The following is a 17,571-nucleotide window of genomic DNA, read 5'->3' on the forward strand; positions in this document are numbered from 1 at the left end:
AATTGTATCAGTTTAAACGTTAAGGATAAAACTGCTCTTAATTATCAGTTCAAATCGACTACTAATATTAAGGGTAAAATTGCACCATTTTAGATGTTAGAAGTAAAAATACTCATGACCCAAAACGTTATGGGTATTTTTACACCTTAATCCGAGTTAGTATTATGATTTTGTATTTAGTTGTTACGAAATAAGCAAGTTTAGGGACCTGGTAAGACACTTGTAAAGTTCAAGGAGCTAATCAATTCTTATGGACACGTTTAGGGAGCTGGTGATACGAAATAAGCAAGTTTAGGAAGCTGGTGACATACTTGCAAAGTTCAGAGAACCAATCTACTATTATGGACAAGTTTAGGGAGTTGTTAATGTATTAAGCTAATATAATATCTTCTTATATTTTTAAAACTTATCATTAATATATATGTATAACCCAAAAACACGACATAGAATCGACACTGACCCAAATATGTTAACACGATTATGACACAAAAGTTTTTGAGTTGAGTTTAGGTTTACTCTTTTCAACAGGAACACGATTTGAACACGAAATTGTGAGATCTAATTTTACATGTTAATGATATATTTATACCTGTATGGATTAAAAAGGAGTTTAGTCCCCACTCATTCAAATAGCTCACTGCTTCTTCGTCTTTTCTTTTTGATCAGAGAGCCCATTGCTTCTTTGCTACACCCCATAATCAATGTCAGGTACCTAAAACCCCATTATCAGTAACAGCTCTCATTAATGGAGAAAAAGGCCTCCGATGGAACACCAGACTCCAATACAGTCTTCATAGACACCAGCATCGGAACTCACTTCATCAGCACCGTCTCCCCCTCTGAAACCGTTTCCGATCTTAACAGTAATTGTCTGTCTATCCTTATCTTAATCGGATTTTAGCTTTTTAAATTCAAATAGCATCATTGCCATTGATTATCTCATGAAAGCTTAATCAATTTTAATCGTTTATGGATTGAATGAACTGGATTCAATTTTTGTGGTTTTGTGTTGCAAGAACATTGGGGAAATTAAAATTCATGGTTTCAAGGTATGGGATTTGATTATTCGTGCAGTAACAGCTCTCGTTAATGGGGAAAAAGGCTTCCGATGGAACACCAGAGTCCAATACAGTCTTAATAGACACCAGCATCGGAACTCACTTCACCACCACGGTCTCCACCTCGGAAACCGTTTCCGATCTCAAGAGTAATCGTCTTTCCTTTTATCTTAATCGGATTTTAGCTTTTTAAACTGAAATTGCATCATTGCCATTGATTATCTCATGAAAGCTTCACTTCAATTACAATGCGCTAATCAATCTTAATCGATTGATTGAATCGGTTTCAATTTTTGTGGTTCTGTAATGCAGAGAAAGTGCTGCAAGAACATTGGGGAAATTAAAGTTCATTGTTTAAAGGTATGGTATTTGATTATTCCTGCACTAACAATTTGTTAAATGTGGTCGTGTGGGTTTATGAAAGGTTATTATAAATTTTGGTAGAGGAAAGTATTATTATACATCGGAATCCATGTTCTTATAAACTTGGTTTATTGCTGTTGATGCCTCTATTTTGGAACATGAACTTTTTTGATCGTTGTTCTGATAACTTTTTAGCTCCCGTGGGTATGATGAATGTTTCTTTGGATGAATGTTGCTTTGTTTGGTTCTTGTGATTGGGTTTAGATGTTGCTTAGAGGAATATCGAGTCAGGGTTTAACTTGTTGAGAAAAAAAAGGAAGAGGCAACATTGGGGTTAAATGCAGTGTTGGTGGCTCAACTTTCATTTGTCTCGATAAAGTCATCCAATTTTGATTTTTGTTTCAATAAAGTCACGCATGTGACTTCACATGAAAAGGATTACTGGAATGACTCTTATATTAACTGGTTTTCAATGTGTTTGATTATTTGTGTTCGGATTTGACTACTATGTTTATTTTAGTGTTAACTATTGTATTTGTTTTGCAAATTTCACTCACAAATTATTCCAATCAGTAACTTTTGTTGATCGTGGATTTTTTTTTTTTTTTTTGAATAAAAGAATGAAATTTATTGACTTAAATCTGAAAGAATAACATCGCTAAGGAACGGTGGTGGACATGCCCACTCACCCCAATCAGACCTAGAACTAACAGCTTTTGCTAAAGAATGGACTGCCAGATTCGCTGATCGTTTAATAAAAGAGATTGAAATGGAATTCAAATCTCGTAAAATAGAACAACAAGCTTGAATGATATCTGATAAGTAAGAAAAATTAAACTCTTGTTGTTGAATGGCTTTGACTACGTTGAGGCAATTAGACTGAACGGAAATATTGGTGAGGTTGAGGTGCTTGATCCAGCTTAGAGCTTCCCTTATTGCCATCGCCTCTGCCAACGTTGGATCGATAGTATCTGAAAGTCCTGCATTTCTAGCCCTGATGCAGTTCCCGTTGTGATCCCGAATTAGCATTCCGACCGAGCAGAACGCTGCTTCAGGGCGGACGCCCGCATCCACGTTACAAACCAGAAAGCCTTGTACTGGTTTTTTCCATTTTCCAGCATCAGTATTAGGTTCTGGAGGGGGATGCTCTATGTCGAATACGGGCCTCTTTCCAAACCTTTTCCTCAGTTGTTGCTGTGTGTAGACCGAACCAGGGAGGCTGTACTTCTTCTCCCAGACCACCTGATTACGGTATTTCCAAATGTGCCATGTAATGACTGCTATTGAAGAGATTAAAGGATGAGAGGAATTGAGCAGCCCCGCAAACCAAGTGCCGAAATCAGTTACCTGCTCCATTCTATTATCTGCAAAAAAGAGACCCCAAGTAATTGTATGTAATTAAATTTAATCACAATTTCGGTACTCCTTTTTTTTGTTCTGAAGTCACCGGAGTGATTTTATTGAAACAAAAACCAAAATTGGATGACTTGTTGAGACGAATTGAAGTTCAGTGACCATTTTGAGACAAGCCCCATTTAGTGTTGAATGGAAACTCTTCACTCGTGTTTCCGCATTTAGTGTTCATTTCCATTTCTTTTTCGTTTTCAATATCATTTCCTGACTATATTTTTTTTAAATAACATTTCCCCTTATGTTCGTTTCCATTTAAGTGTCAGGTTCTGCTTCCATTTGGTGCAACGGTAAAACGTTGTTGTCATGTGACCGAAGGTCACGGGTTCGAGTCTTAGGAGCGGCCTCTTGCCAAAAAAATTGGCAAGGGAAGGCTTGCCCCAGTACACCCTTGTGGTGGGACCCCTCTCCGGACCCTGGCTTAGTGGGGACGCGTAATGCACCGGGCCGCCCTTTATAGGTGGATTGTATTGAAATTTTTAAGGAATGTGCCGGCTGCTAATTCTAACTGCAATCGAAACTGGTCTAGGCTCTTTAAATGTTGAGAAATTGGTCATTCCTGCTGTATCTCATGTTAAACGAACTTGAATTTCTTTCTTTGGTTTGAAACTCAATCATCAATTTCCAAACTAAATTAATTTATTCCAATGGTTGTTTCAGGAAGTCAACATGATGGTTCTTCAAATGGAGATAATAATTCAATAGATGTTCCATTGTATTCTTATGGAGAAAGCAATGCAGATTACGACTCATCACAAAAAATGGTAAATTTTAAATATTTGTTGTGGAGGTTTTGCTTTTGCATTCTCACATATGGCTATGGTGTGTAAATTATGGCCGCCATTTAATTTTACTCATTTTCACTTTCAAAATGTGATATAAACTCTGTTAGAAACGAAGGCCGCCTAGGTCTCATCTAGACGCTCGAAATCGAGAATTCGTCCCGATTTGCTACGATTAGTCCCTCTAGGCGTTTTATTGACTCCTAGGCGATTTTCATCCGCTTGGGCTCCGCTTAGGCCGCCTTGGTACCGCCTAGACCGCCTTGGCACCGCCTAGACCGCCTAAGTGACAATGAAAAAAGCATTTTTAATTGTGAATTTATTTTTTTCCTTTATTATAATTCATTTTTAAGTTTGTTCCAATGATATTGTTGTTGAAATGTTGATATTTGCACAATTTTTAAAGATATATGTTACAAATATACGTATTTTTCTATATTAAATAATTTTATATTCTTTTTCGCCACGTCGTCAGATCTCCACTCTGACCCCATTTTGCAATCCTTCGATGAAAAGGTAGTAGGACTTGTCTTGTGGATAGTTCGACAGCTCCAAAAGAATATCCGAAAACTCTTTGATATAGTCTCAGATCGAACCTCGTTGCTTTAGGTGTCCGAGCCTCACTCTCTTCTCAAGCTCCCGAGATTTTGGGTAAAACTGGGTCTGTAGCTCCTTCTGAAACTCGTCCCAAGTGTCAATGGTGCAAGTCCCCCTCTAGACCTCTTGCTCTTTTCGGCGCCACCATACCATGGCCGTCTCGTTGAGGTAGAGCGGTACAACATTTATCCTCCGAGCATCCTCCGTGATGCCAAGTGCGCGAAAATATTTTTCCAAGCACCATAAGAAATTATCTATATCCTTGGCGCTTCTGGCTCCCCTGTAAGGCTTTGGCTTCGGAACATCTATTCTCTGTGTACCCAAAAACGACGAAGATGAAACACCATTGGCGATGACAAGTTTACATACCGGCAGTTCGTTCTTTGTGTCGCCAAGAGCGGTGTGGGTTGTGACTAATTCAGTAAGAATTCTGTCTACTTCTTGACGTAGGGAAACAACTTTGGCCTCCAACGTTTGGGTTAGTTCCTCGGTGTCTGCAGCGACCTTGTCCACGGCAGCAAGCACTTCTCCTTGGAACTCATATACATCGAGTTCGTCGAGTCGTTGCTCTGTCTCCTCGAACTTCTCCAGGCCTTCGGCTAAGGACAACTCCATTTTGTCCAACCTAATATTGACATCGGCAAGGATATCTCGGGACTGAGATCATCTCTCCTGGTCTTCTTTGCTCCATTGGGTTCGGCTTGAACCATAGTCATGTTTCCTTCTTCACTGGTTCCAGACATCTTCAGTTGGCTGGATGTATTTGATTCTGTTGCTAAATCTGTCGGTTCGTTAGTAAACTGGCTTTGATACCAACTATCATGGGCACAATTCTCTCGACAATTGAACCCCGTGCGACACTAACAATTCTATCTCTGATTGCTACTCAGCCTGACTCGAACCTTTCTAAATGTTATGACAAAGCAAGATTAAACTGCACAACGTAATGATTTTGGAACAAGGACATATTATAGCAGCGAAATGATTTTGGAACAAGGATAAATTATAGCAAATAAGCAAAGACAAGTGTAGACGAAGCCTACCTCGACAGGCTTTCACCCGCGGGAGGTCCGCCATGACTACTACGGTGCTGTTTGGACTCGAGGTCCACTAGAGAAAACGACTAGCTCGGTAGGGCCGGTGTCGGAGAAAGAGTCGCCACCCGGAATTTAGGTCCGAGAATGTTACTGAGATTCCTTGCGGGAAGCAAGTGGGTTCGGGAAGTTAGGTACGCTTGGGGAAGGTTAATATCTCATCGAAAGGAAATATTAAGCACCCCCAAAATCGCCCGGTGAACCCACCGGCCTTCTACTTAGCATTTCTAAATACAATCAGACTATTAATAACTATTTTAAGCTTTTTAAATTCGTTTTGAATGTGATTTGTTTGGAAAAAATCATTTTTGTTTCATGTCATATTGCACAATTGTATACAAAAGAAAATAAACAAAATATTACAACCCTAAAAGCAATGAAATATGTACAAAATTAAATACAATTACATCCGGGCATTCCCGGGTCTTCAATCCGCACCAAAATAATGTTTCTCCATACTCATATCAACCAAAATAAAAGATTAGAAGCAAATAACATAGTTGTACAATTAGTTATGGTGTAAAAATGGACAAAGGACTAAATTGAATAAACTTAAAAAGTTTATTTAAGGGTCTAATTGAAAGAAAGTGGAAAACTTTAAATTAAGGATCAAAGTGAATAAAATATAAAGTTCCAAAATAGAGACTAGAATGAATAAAAGTAAAAGTTCTAAATTAGGGACTAGAGTGAATAAAACGAAAAGTTCTAAATTAGGGATTAGAACGAATAAAACAAGAAGTTCTAAATTAGGGACTAAAATGAATAAATAAAAAATTATTAGGTTAGAAATCAAAGAAATAGAAAAGAAAGTTTTATTATAACTATTGGTGTCTGAACGATCGTGAGATAAAATTTATCTCGAGTTGATTCGTTTATCCCAAATCATTGTTATGAACAAAAAGAATTAATTAGATCAATAATATTAACTTGTAATGTTATTGATATCAGATTCAAAAATAAAAGTATTAGAAGAGTAGATTGATTGGAATAAATAAAAAAAGGCTCAAAACAAATGATTTAACTGGTAAATCATTGTTTTAGGGTTAAATTAAATCGATTTTAGGGATCAAATATATACAGAAAATATATTTGACAACCTATTGACAATAAAAATCAACAAAGAAAAATCAAATAAGAAAAGGGATGAATAATCAATATTTTACAGTACCAAATATTAAATAGTAGACATGATTTGTCAATCAGAAACCTTTACCTAGGTTGTGGGATGATTGGAAAAATCACAAATAATAGAACACGAAATTAATATCCAAATGGCTGGGTTTTAGTCGGATGGTAGAGACAGAGTTGCGGCTATTTTTAGTGCAATTTTTGTCCTTATTTTCGTCCCCTAAAAGCTGTGAAAGAGCTGCTATTTATAGAGAAATATTAGGGTTTAGGGTTAAATTTGGAAAAGGAAAATGAGGCAGGGTTTAAAGAGTAATTTATCAACCTTTTTAAAAGGTTCCGCCGAAAGCAAAAGGGCAAAGGAGCATGGTGCAGGGCTGACGTCATCCCTGACGCGCGCTGCCATGTGTCAGCGTGTGGTTGGCGTGAACCTTTCACGCGCCGACACGTGGCATTCTTCCTCCAATCCCTTTCACATACGTTTTACATTAAGAAAACGTCCTTTCCGACCTCCGATTTCGACGATTTTTGTGCCATTGGACTCGTTTCGACGAGACAGACATTTTTTCATCTAATAACCCAAGGCTAAAACTGACCCGAACTAAGGTTATTTTCTATTTTATCTCGAATTTCACCTAAAAATGTCAACAGATTCTTCGTTAGATCTCTGAATTGAGCCGGGGAAAGTGCGTTATGGCACTCTCGAGGGACATGACTCACTAAGATATCCAAAAATTCTATTTGGTGCTCTAAAGAAATTTGGTTTTGAATGGAAAATGGTTGACTTTGGCTTTCTAACGAGGGATTTTTCCGTGATCCATTTCTGATCATATTTCCAATCATCTTTAAAAGATTTTCATCACAGGGCTACGACTCCAGTGTCCACAACAAGCAAAGTGAGGAAGATAATTCTTATTAATATAAAGAATCACGTTACAGCAATATAGTACAATTCTATGTGTATGATACAATAAGCCTATCCCCCTGCTTATACAAAACATGGATGGTGATGTGGTTGAACCTCCACCAAGCAATAGTCAACTCTGAAGTCTTCTCATTCAATGCCCATAAGTTCTTTGTCCATGAAGTCTTCTTCTTGTCCCCCAAGTTTTCCCCGAAGGTCAAGATCTGTGTTCTAGAGACTTTGGTGGTGTTTAGACTGAGTGGGTAGCTTCTAGGAAGCTTTTTGGCTGAGTTGGCCACTCGTGGGCCCGCTGTCCCTGCTGGCCGAATCCTGCGGGGTCGTACACTTAGCTTCTCGCCAATTCTCCTTGCCAACTGAATTTCCTCCGTGTCATAAGAGGTTCATAGGCTCATATAGTCCCCTAGAGTGTCCCTAAACCATTGGCTTGTTCGTTGGATGGTCTAGGCGCGATTGGTGGCCTAGTGGTGAATGGAACATAATGGGGACACACTATAGAGGGGAGGCACTCTCTGCCCAGAGAGCCCCAACGTGCTACCGGCTTGCCACGGGCCCGTTGCCTTTCTAATGTTGCTTTGTGTTGGAATAATTAGGCCCGGTCATTACATTCTCCCCCACTCCAACGAGCAACGATCCCGTTGCTTCTCGGTGGTAAATGTCCAATTTGCCCTTGCTGTCCCACAAGCTAAGTTCCTGTTCCCAACTCACCTCACTGTACGGAAGTCCATTCCACTTGATGAAATATTCGGTATAGCTAGGGTGGCTGCCCCCCTAGCGTTGATTTTTTGATGTCCCAATATCTCGGCAACCTCGTGATCGTGTTGAGTCGTAATTGTTGTTGGTTGCCTGTGTGACTCGTTTCTTCTCGGGTCCTCCTCATCTTTATAGTAAGACTTCAAATAGCTCACGTGGAACACTAGGTGGAGTTCCAAGTGAGATGACAATTGGATTCTATAGGCCAACTTACCTACCCGTCGTTCCACCGGAAATGGCCCCTCATAGCGCCACTCTAATCCCTTGTGCAGCTTGGTGTCACGGGGCCAACTAATTGACATCGTGTGGCGCTTGCTTCTTCCTCGAAAGCTAAGCCAGCCAAGAGTCACACCTTACAATATCTGCAATAGGCACGCATACGGATTAGGGACAAGCCATATATCGATTAGATAAAAGGGACAAGCATCACAGTAACATCACACAGACAATCCACACCGGCCACATATAACAGTAAGCAACAACATACAGAAAGGAACACAGTGTATGAATAATGCGTGGAGACTTTTATCAAAAGACAAAATATTACACCCTCGACATCCTAACACTGGCAGTAGGGCGAGACAGGGGTATCTTACGCTAATCCTAGCGTCAAGTCCCGGGGAGGATAGTCCCTCCCCCCTATAGTGTTTCTTATGCCAAGTTTGAGCCTACTAGCAGTGAACATTACAACGTCTCATTCACCACTACCCCAAATGCCTTGGCACACTCCCCCATTGCCCCATTACATAGTGTCACGGGGTCAGAGTTTTCACGCAGAGGCAACTCCCGTGCGGCACCTCAAGTTGGGCCAAAGTCCTTGAGGTAAGCCTTGTCGTCTCCGTGCTCACTGGTTTTCGCCCTCCCATGGGCTCATCAGGGGAGCGGGATCAGCTCCCGAACCAGTTTAGTGCCTAGATGTACACCCTTCTGAAGATAGGATGCAATCTATATAGCACGTACTCATCCTTAATGCTAATCCCGCACCCGACATTTCAAGTTCAACCAGCAAGCATCCGCTTTGTCCGCGTGTCACGAATCCAGGTCGTGACATCCTCCCCCACTCAATTCGTGCAACGTCCTCGTGCACGACCTTTTGTACACCAGGATCAGTGTGCAGATTCCCTGCCTGCTCGTGTTTCGCGCTTAACTGCATGGCCGATAGTTGCTTGGCCTTGCCTAAGTTTTTGCGTGCTAGCGGCACCATGCACGTGTTTCCTTCCTCTAGGATGCACATTGCATCCGCAAAAGGAATCGGCATTGTTTGCACTCGATCAAAGAACTCAATGCCAAGCACTACCGGATAGTCATCCATAGGCACAACTGAAAAATCCACAAGGCCTGTCCATGTACCTAATTGAATTTGCACTCCCTTGGCTACACCGTGGATTGACTTGGCCTCCGAATTCACTGCCTTCAGCCATCCTCGCTCTTTGGTGTACTTCACACCCAACCTCTCAGCTTCTTTGACTTCGAGGAAGTTGTTCGTTACACCGGTGTCCACTAGTGCCTTGGTCACTCAGCCTCCGATCTTAGCTTCCACGAACAGTCGCCCTTTACGCTCCGTCTTGGGTGCTTCCTTGTGGCAATCAAGGAAGAGGGAAGTGGGGACGTCACGCAGGAGATGCCTAAGGAGATTGCTAGCGTCCTTAAAGAGTTCGAGGACGTTATGCCACCAGAATTGCTTAAGCGACTTCCGCCGGAGAGGGAAGTCGATCACAGAATTGAGCTGCTGCCAGGGTCGTCGCCACCAGCGGCAGTGCCTTATAGGATGGCACCTCCGGAGCTTGCAGAATTGCGGAGGCAGCTCAAAGAGATGTTGGACGTTGAGCTGCTGCCAGGGTCGTCGCCACCAGCGGCAGTGCCTTATAGGATGGCACCTCCGGAGCTTGCAGAATTGCGGAGGCAGCTCAAAGAGATGTTGGACGCGGGGCAGGTCCAACCGTCAAAGTCACCTTATGGCGCACCAGTTCTGTTCCAGAAAAAGCATGATGGGTCGTTGCGGCTGTGCATCGACTACAGGGCGCTCAACAAAATTACGGTAAAGAATAAATATCCAATCCCTCTTATTGCCGATCTGTTTGACCAGCTCGAAGGAGCACAGTGGTTCACGAAGCTCGACTTAAGATCGGGCTACTACCAAGTGAGGGTTGCTCCAGAAGACATTCCCAAGACGGCATGTGTGACGAGGTATGGCTCTTATGAATTCTTAGTGATGCCCTTCGGACTAACCAATGCACCTGCCACATTTTGCACGTTGATGAATCAAGTGCTACGTCCGTTCTTGGACAAGTTTATCGTAGTATATCTTGACGACATTGTGGTGTGTAGCGATACCCTAAAAGATCATGTACACCACCTACGACAAGTTTTCCAAGAGCTACGGAAGCACGAATTGTATGTGAAAAAAGAGAAATGTGCCTTTGCTCAAAAGGAAATTCCATTTCTGGGGCACATTGTTGGCGGGGGAAAGATTCGCATGGACAAAGCGAAAATTCAAGCAATTGTCGATTGGGAGCCACCTAAGAAGGTCACCGAGCTACGATCCTTCCTAGGCCTTGCCAATTGCTATAGAAGATTTGTGAAGGGTTATTTCGCAATGGCAGCCCCACTCACCGATTTATTGAAGAAGAGCCAACCGTGGAGCTGGAACGAGAAGTGCCAAGAAGCTTTTGAGAAGCTCAAGAAGGCAATGACGGAAGAACCAGTCTTGGCACTCCCCGATCACACCAAGGCATATGAAGTACACACTGATGCCTCAGATTTTGCGATTGGGGGTGTACTGATGCAAGAGGGACATCCAATTGCTTATGAGAGCCGAAAGCTCAACGAGACTGAGCGCCGCTATACCGTCCAAGAGAAGGAGATGACGATGGTAGTGCACTGTTTGCGCCTATGGCGACACTATTTGTTGGGCACGAAGTTCGTGGTCAAGACGGACAATGTGGCCATTAGCTACTTCCTTAACCAAAAGAAACTCACGCCGAAGCAGATTAGATGGCAAGCATTTTTGGCGGAGTTTGACTTTATAATGGAACACAGGCCCGGTAAAGTAAACCTTGTAGGGGACGCCCTAAGTCGCAAAGGAGAGTTGGCAGCAATCACTACGACAGATTTTCCTTTAGCGGCACATATCATTGAGGGCATGGAGCATGATCCGCAAGCCGAAAGTTTGAAGAAGTTGGCGAAGGAGGGCAAGACTCGCCGATTTTGGCTTGACGACGGATTGCTCATTACGAAGGGGAACCGGGTATATGTACCAAAGTGGCAAGGGCTAAGGAAAGCCATTATGAAAGAGTGCTATGATTCGAGATGGGCGGGACATCCAGGGGTTCATCGGACACTAGCACTCATTGAACGCACCTACTATTGGCCCCAAATGCGGGATGATGTGGAGCTATATGTGAAGACTTGCCTTGTTTGCCAGCAAGACAAGATCGAGCAGGACAAGCCCGCAGGACTTTTACAGCCCCTAGTGATCCCCGAGAAGCCATGGGAAAGCATCTCCATGGATTTCATCACTTGCCTACCAAAGTCCGACGGCTGCAGCAACATCATGGTGGTCGTGGACAGATTTAGCAAATACGGGGTCTTTATACCAGCACCGACAAAGTTTAATGCTGAAGACGCCGCAAGGCTATTTTTCAGGTACGTAGTAAAATATTGGGGCATTCCAAAAGCCATCGTGAGCGACAGGGACACCAGGTTCACGGGACGTTTTTGGATGGAGCTATTCAAGCTGTTGGGGTCAGATCTGAATTTCTCGACAAGCTTCCACCCGCAAACCGACGGGCAAACTGAGCGGGTGAATCACTTGTTGGAGATTTATTTGCGGCATTATGTGGGTGCTAACCAGAAAGATTGGGCAAAGTTGCTTGATATTGCCCAATTCTCTTATAACTTGCAGAAAAGCGAGTCGTTGGGGGCAAGTCCTTTTGAGATTGCCAATGGGCAACAGCCAACAACACCCCAAGACCTCGCAGTTGGCTACAAAAGTCCGAATCCCGCCGCTTTCAGATTTGCCAAGGGGTGGCACGAGAAGGCAGAGTTGGCCAAAGCATCCTTAGCCAAGGCGGCCAAGAAAGCTAAGAAGTGGGTCGACAAGAAGAGGCGTCACAGGGAGTTCGAGGAAGGAGAGATGGTGCTGGTCAAGCTCCTTCCCCACCAAAGCTGAAGAATTGCTAAGCTACATAAGGGCTTAGTGCGGCGGTATGAAGGCCCATTTCCGATTGAGAAACGTGTGGGCAAGATGGCTTACCGAGTGCAATTGCCGACACACTTAGAGATTCATCCGGTGTTCCACGTAAGCTATTTGAAGCCCTACTACGAGGACAAGGAGGACCCTAGCAGGAACGAGTCCCAGAGGCAACCCACGGCAATCACGACTCAACATGATCGTGAAGTTGAAGAAATTCTTACTCACCGAAGGGTCAAGGCACGTGGGGTCCATCCGGGATATACGGAGTACTTCGTGAAGTGGAAGGGTCTTCTCGATAATGAGGCAAGTTGGGAACGGGACATAACCTTGTGGGACAACCGGGACGCGGTGGAGCGGTACAACCGAGAAGCAACGGGGTCATTACTTGATAGAGTGGGGCAGGATGTAACAGACCGCTTAGTTTTCCCCACTCCGGGCCAATTTGGATAGCCAACGGGCCCGTGGCAGCTAGCCGAGCTGCCGATCCCTGACACACGCAGAGACACTACCCCCTTATAGTGTCTCTTATACCAACTCGGGTCCGTCTTCCGGCAGACACTACGAAGCCCCGTACACCACAACTTTTTACTTTGGGGAGTTAGGCTTATCCAATGGCCACCAAACATTGCACACATCAATTGTATATCCAGAGGAGTCCAGAAGATTCTCGAAGGCACGGGAGAAGTCTTCCAATTTCGAGAATTGGCTAAGAGGATATCTCTGCCCGCAGCTACCCGCACATTTAGCCTCGGTTTGTGCCTACGGGCCAGAAAGCTGCCAGACTGCCCAAGCAATGCCCAGAAGGTTCCAGAAACGGCCAGCATTGTCCAAGCAGCGCCCAACAGTATCTAGAATGGTCCACACTAGTCTAATTTAGTTCTCCCTAGAACTTTCTAGATAGAAAAGCCTTGTAATCTTCTAGAACATTCTTAAGAGGCTTGGAGGCCTATAAATAGAGGCGATGGGTCATTTGTAAATCACTCTTAGAAACTCCAAGCTCTCAAGCATACTTGTAAATCATTCTTTGTGTGCAATACATACTTGTTTATTTCCTCACACTCTTGTGCATTCTACACTTGTGACTTTAATTCGCTAAAGCAACGAAAGCTTGCTAAGGTGAATCGTGGGAGAGGCTGAACTAGCAACTCGGGGGAGAAATTTGCTAGCGCCGCACGGACGACAATTGACGAAGGAATTGTGCCCGTGACAAGTTTGTCACGGGGTCAGAGTTCTCACGCAGAGGCAACTCCCGTGCGGCACCTCAAGTTGCGACACAACTCCTTGAGGTTAGCCTTGCCATCTCCGTGCTCGCTGGTTTTCGCGAAGATGTACACCCTTCCGAAGATAGGATGCAATCTATATAGCACGTACTCAACCTTATTGCTAATCCCGCGTCTCACGTTTCACGTTCAACCAGCAAGCATCCGCTCTGTCTGCGCGTCACGAATTTCGGTCGTGACATACTCCCCCACTCAACTCGTGCAACGCCCTCGTGCACGAACTTCTCGCGTGCCCGGATCAGTGTGCAGATTCCCTGCCTGCTCGTGTCTCGCGCTGTCCGGTGAAACACCCACTTCCGACACCCCCTCGAGGTCGAGATGACTCGGAGGCGCTCCTCGCCACGTCCACGTCCTCGGAGTCTCACTCGAGGTTCCAGGGTGCGGGCGACACTCAGAGTGCTTGGCGAATCGTTCGCTGCGGTTTCCTGCCTACTCGTGCTCGCTTTCGAGCACACCACTTGCGGTCCACTTTTAGACTCGCCACCGCGGCCAACGGAGCGCTCGGCAAACTGCGCAGCTAGCACACTATGGGCTTTGATACCATTTGTCACGGGCACAATTCCTTCGTCAATTGTCGTCCGTGCGGCGCTAGCAAATTTCTCCCCCATGTTGCTAGTTCAGCCTCTCCCACGATTCACCTTAGCAAGCTTTCGTTGCTTTAGCGAATTAAAGTCACAAGTGTAGAATGCACAAGAGTGTGAGGAAATAAACAAGTATGTATTGCACACAAAGAATGCTTTACAAGTATGCTTGAGAGCTTGGAGTTTCTAAGAGTGATTTACAAATGACCCATCACCCCTATTTATAGGCCTCCAAGCCTCTTAAGAATGTTCTAGAAGATTACAAGGCTTTTCTATCTAGAAAGTTCTAGGGAGAACTAAATTAGACTAGTGTGGACCATTCTAGATACTGTTGGGCGCTGCTTGGACAATGCTGGCCGTTTCTGGAACCTTCTGGGCATTGCTTGGGCAGTCTGGCAGCTTCCTGGCCTGTAGGCACAAACCGAGGCTAAATCTGCGGGCAGCTGCGGGCAGAGATATCCTCTTAGCCAATTCTCGAAATTGGAAGACTTCTCCCGTGCCTTCTAGAATCTTCTGGACTCCTCTGGATATACAATTGATGTGTGCAATGTTTGGTGGCCATTGGATAAGCCTAACTCCCCAAAGTAAAAAGTTGTGGTGTACGGGGCTTCGTAGTGTCTGCCGGAAGACGGACCCGAGTTGGTATAGGAGACACTATAGGGGGGTAGTGTCTCTGCGTGTGTCAGGGATCGGCAGCTCGGCTAGCTGCCACGGGCCCGTTGGCTATCCAAATTGGCCCGGAGTGGGGAAAACTAAGCGGTCCGTTACATCCTGCCCCACTCCATCAAGCAACGACCCCGTTGCTTCTCGGTTGTACCCCTCCACCGCGTCCCGGCTGTCCCACAAGGTTATGTCCCATTCCCAACTTGCCTCATTATCGGGAAGACCCTTCCACTTCACGAAGTACTCCGTATATCCCAGATGGAACCCACGTGCCTTGACCCTTTGGTGAGTAAGAATTTCTTCAACTTCACGATCATGTTGAGTCGTGATTGCCGTGGGTTGCCTCTGGGACTCGTTCCTGCTAGGGTCCTCCTTGTCCTCGTAGTAGGGCTTCAAGTAGCTTACGTGGAACACCGGATGAATCTCTAAGTGTGTCTGCAATTGCACTCGGTAAGCCATCTTGCCCACACGTTTCTCAATCGGAAATGGGCCTTCATACCGCCGCACTAAGCCCTTATGTAGCTTAGCAATTCTTCGGCTTTGGTGGGGAAGGAGCTTGACCAGCACCATGTCTCCTTCCTCGAACTCCCTGTGACGCCTCTTATTGTCGGCCCACTTCTTAGCTTTCTTGACCGCCTTGGCTAAGGATGCTTTGGCCAACTCTGCCTTCTCGTGCCACCCATTGGCAAATCTGAAAGCGGCGGGATTCGGACTTTTGTAGCCAACTGCGAGGTCTTGGGGTGTTGTTGGCTGTTGCCCATTAGCAATCTCGAAAGGACTTGCCCCCAACGACTCGCTTTTCTGCAAGTTATAAGAGAATTGGGCAATATCAAGCAACTTTGCCCAATCTTTCTGGTTAGCACCCACATAATGCCGCAAATAAATCTCCAACAAGTGATTCACCCGCTCAGTTTGCCCGTCGGTTTGCGGGTGGAAGCTTGTCGAGAAATTCAGATCTGACCCCAACAGCTTGAATAGCTCCATCCAAAAACGTCCCGTGAACCTGGTGTCGCTATCGCTCACGATGGTTTTTGGAATGCCCCAATATTTTACTACGTACCTGAAAAATAGCCTTGCGGCGTCTTCAGCATTAAACTTCGTCGGTGCTGGTATAAAGACCCCGTATTTGCTAAATCTGTTCACGACCACCATAATGTTGCTGCAGCCGTCGGACTTTGGTAAGCAAGTGATGAAATCCATGGAGATTCTTTCCCATGGCTTCTCGGGGATCGGTAGGGGCTATAAAAGTCCTGCGGGCTTGTCCTGCTCGATCTTGTCTTGCTGGCAAACAAGGCAAGTCTTCACATATAGCTCCACATCATCCCGCATTTGGGGCCAATAGTAGGTGCGTTCAATGAGTGCTAGTGTCCGATGAACCCCTGGATGTCCCGCCCATCTCGAATTATGACACTCTTTCATAATGGCTTTCCTTAGCCCTTGCCACTTTGGTACATATACCCAGTTCCCCTTCGTAATGAGCAATCCGTCGTCAAGCCAAAATCGGCGAGTCTTGCCCTCCATCGCCAACTTCTTCAAACTTTCGGCTTACGGATCATGCTCCATGCCCTCAATGATCTGTGCCGCCAAAGGAAAATCTGTCGTAGTGATTGCTGCCAGCTCTCCTTTGCGACTTAGGGCGTCCGCTACAAGGTTTACTTTACCGGGCTTGTGTTCCATTATAAAGTCAAACTCCGCCAAAAATGCTTCCCATCTAATCTGCTTCGGCGTGAGTTTCTTTGGTTAAGGAAGTAGCTAATGGCCACATTGTCCGTCTTGACCATGAACTTCGTCCCCAACAAATAGTGTCGCCATAGGCGCAAACAGTGCACTACGGCCGTCATCTCCTTCTCTTGGACGGTAAAGCGACGCTCAGTCTCGTTGAGCTTTCGGCTCTCATAAGCAATTGGATGTCCCTCTTGCATCAGTACACCCCCAATCGCAAAATCCGAGGCATCAGTGTGTACTTCATATGCCTTGGTGTGATCGGGGAGTGCCAAGACTGGTTCTTCCGTCATTGCCTTCTTGAGCTTCTCAAAAGCTTCTTGGCACTTCTCGTTCCAGCTCCACGGTTGGCTCTTCTTCAATAAATCGGTGAGTGGGGCTGCCATTGTGGAATAACCCTTCACAAATCTTCTATAGTAATTGGCAAGGCCTAGGAAGGATCGTAGCTCGGTGACCTTCTTAGGCGGCTCCCAATCGACAATTGTTTGAATTTTCGCTTTGTCGATGCGAATCTTTCCCCCGCCAATAATGTGCCCCAGAAATGGAATTTCCTTTTGAGCAAAGGCACATTTCTCTTTCTTCACATACAATTCGTGCTTCCGTAGCTCTTGGAAAAATTGCCGTAGGTGGTGTACATGATCTTTTAGGGTATCGCTATACACCACAATGTCGTCAAGATATACTACGACAAACTTATCGAAGAACGGACGTAGCACTTGATTCATCAACGTGCAAAATGTGGCAGGTGCATTGGTTAGTCCGAAGGGCATCACTAAGAATTCATAAGAGCCATACCTCGTCACACATGCCGTCTTGGGAATGTCTTCTGGAGCAACCCTCACTTGGTAGTAGCCCGATCTTAAGTTGAGCTTCGTGAACCACTGTGCTCCTCCGAGCTGGTCAAACAGATCAGCAATAAGAGGGATTGGATATTTATTCTTTACCGTAATTTTGTTGAGCGCCCTGTAGTCGATGCACAACCACAACGACCCATCATGCTTTTTCTGGAACAGAACTGGTGCGCCA

General features: G+C 44.9%; 1 long non-coding RNA gene across 3 annotated transcripts in view; it reads left to right on the forward strand.

Annotated features, from left to right (window-relative positions):
• The first annotated feature begins 629 nt into the window (after positions 1-629).
• Positions 630-17,571, forward strand: part of LOC136206337 (uncharacterized) — a 34,536-nt gene continuing 17,594 nt past the window's right edge. For 2 of the 3 annotated variants that reach the window (XR_010676251.1, XR_010676253.1), the window contains exons 1-4: positions 630-863; positions 1,075-1,207; positions 1,371-1,418; positions 3,492-3,595. This is a non-coding gene — a long non-coding RNA (uncharacterized lncRNA). The remainder of the gene's footprint in view (positions 864-1,074; positions 1,208-1,370; positions 1,419-3,491; positions 3,596-17,571) is intronic. The other variant, XR_010676252.1, reaches the window with a different exon arrangement.

Source organism: Euphorbia lathyris, chromosome 9 (genome assembly GCF_963576675.1).
Source record: "Euphorbia lathyris chromosome 9, ddEupLath1.1, whole genome shotgun sequence".
Taxonomy (NCBI): Eukaryota; Viridiplantae; Streptophyta; class Magnoliopsida; order Malpighiales; family Euphorbiaceae; genus Euphorbia; species Euphorbia lathyris.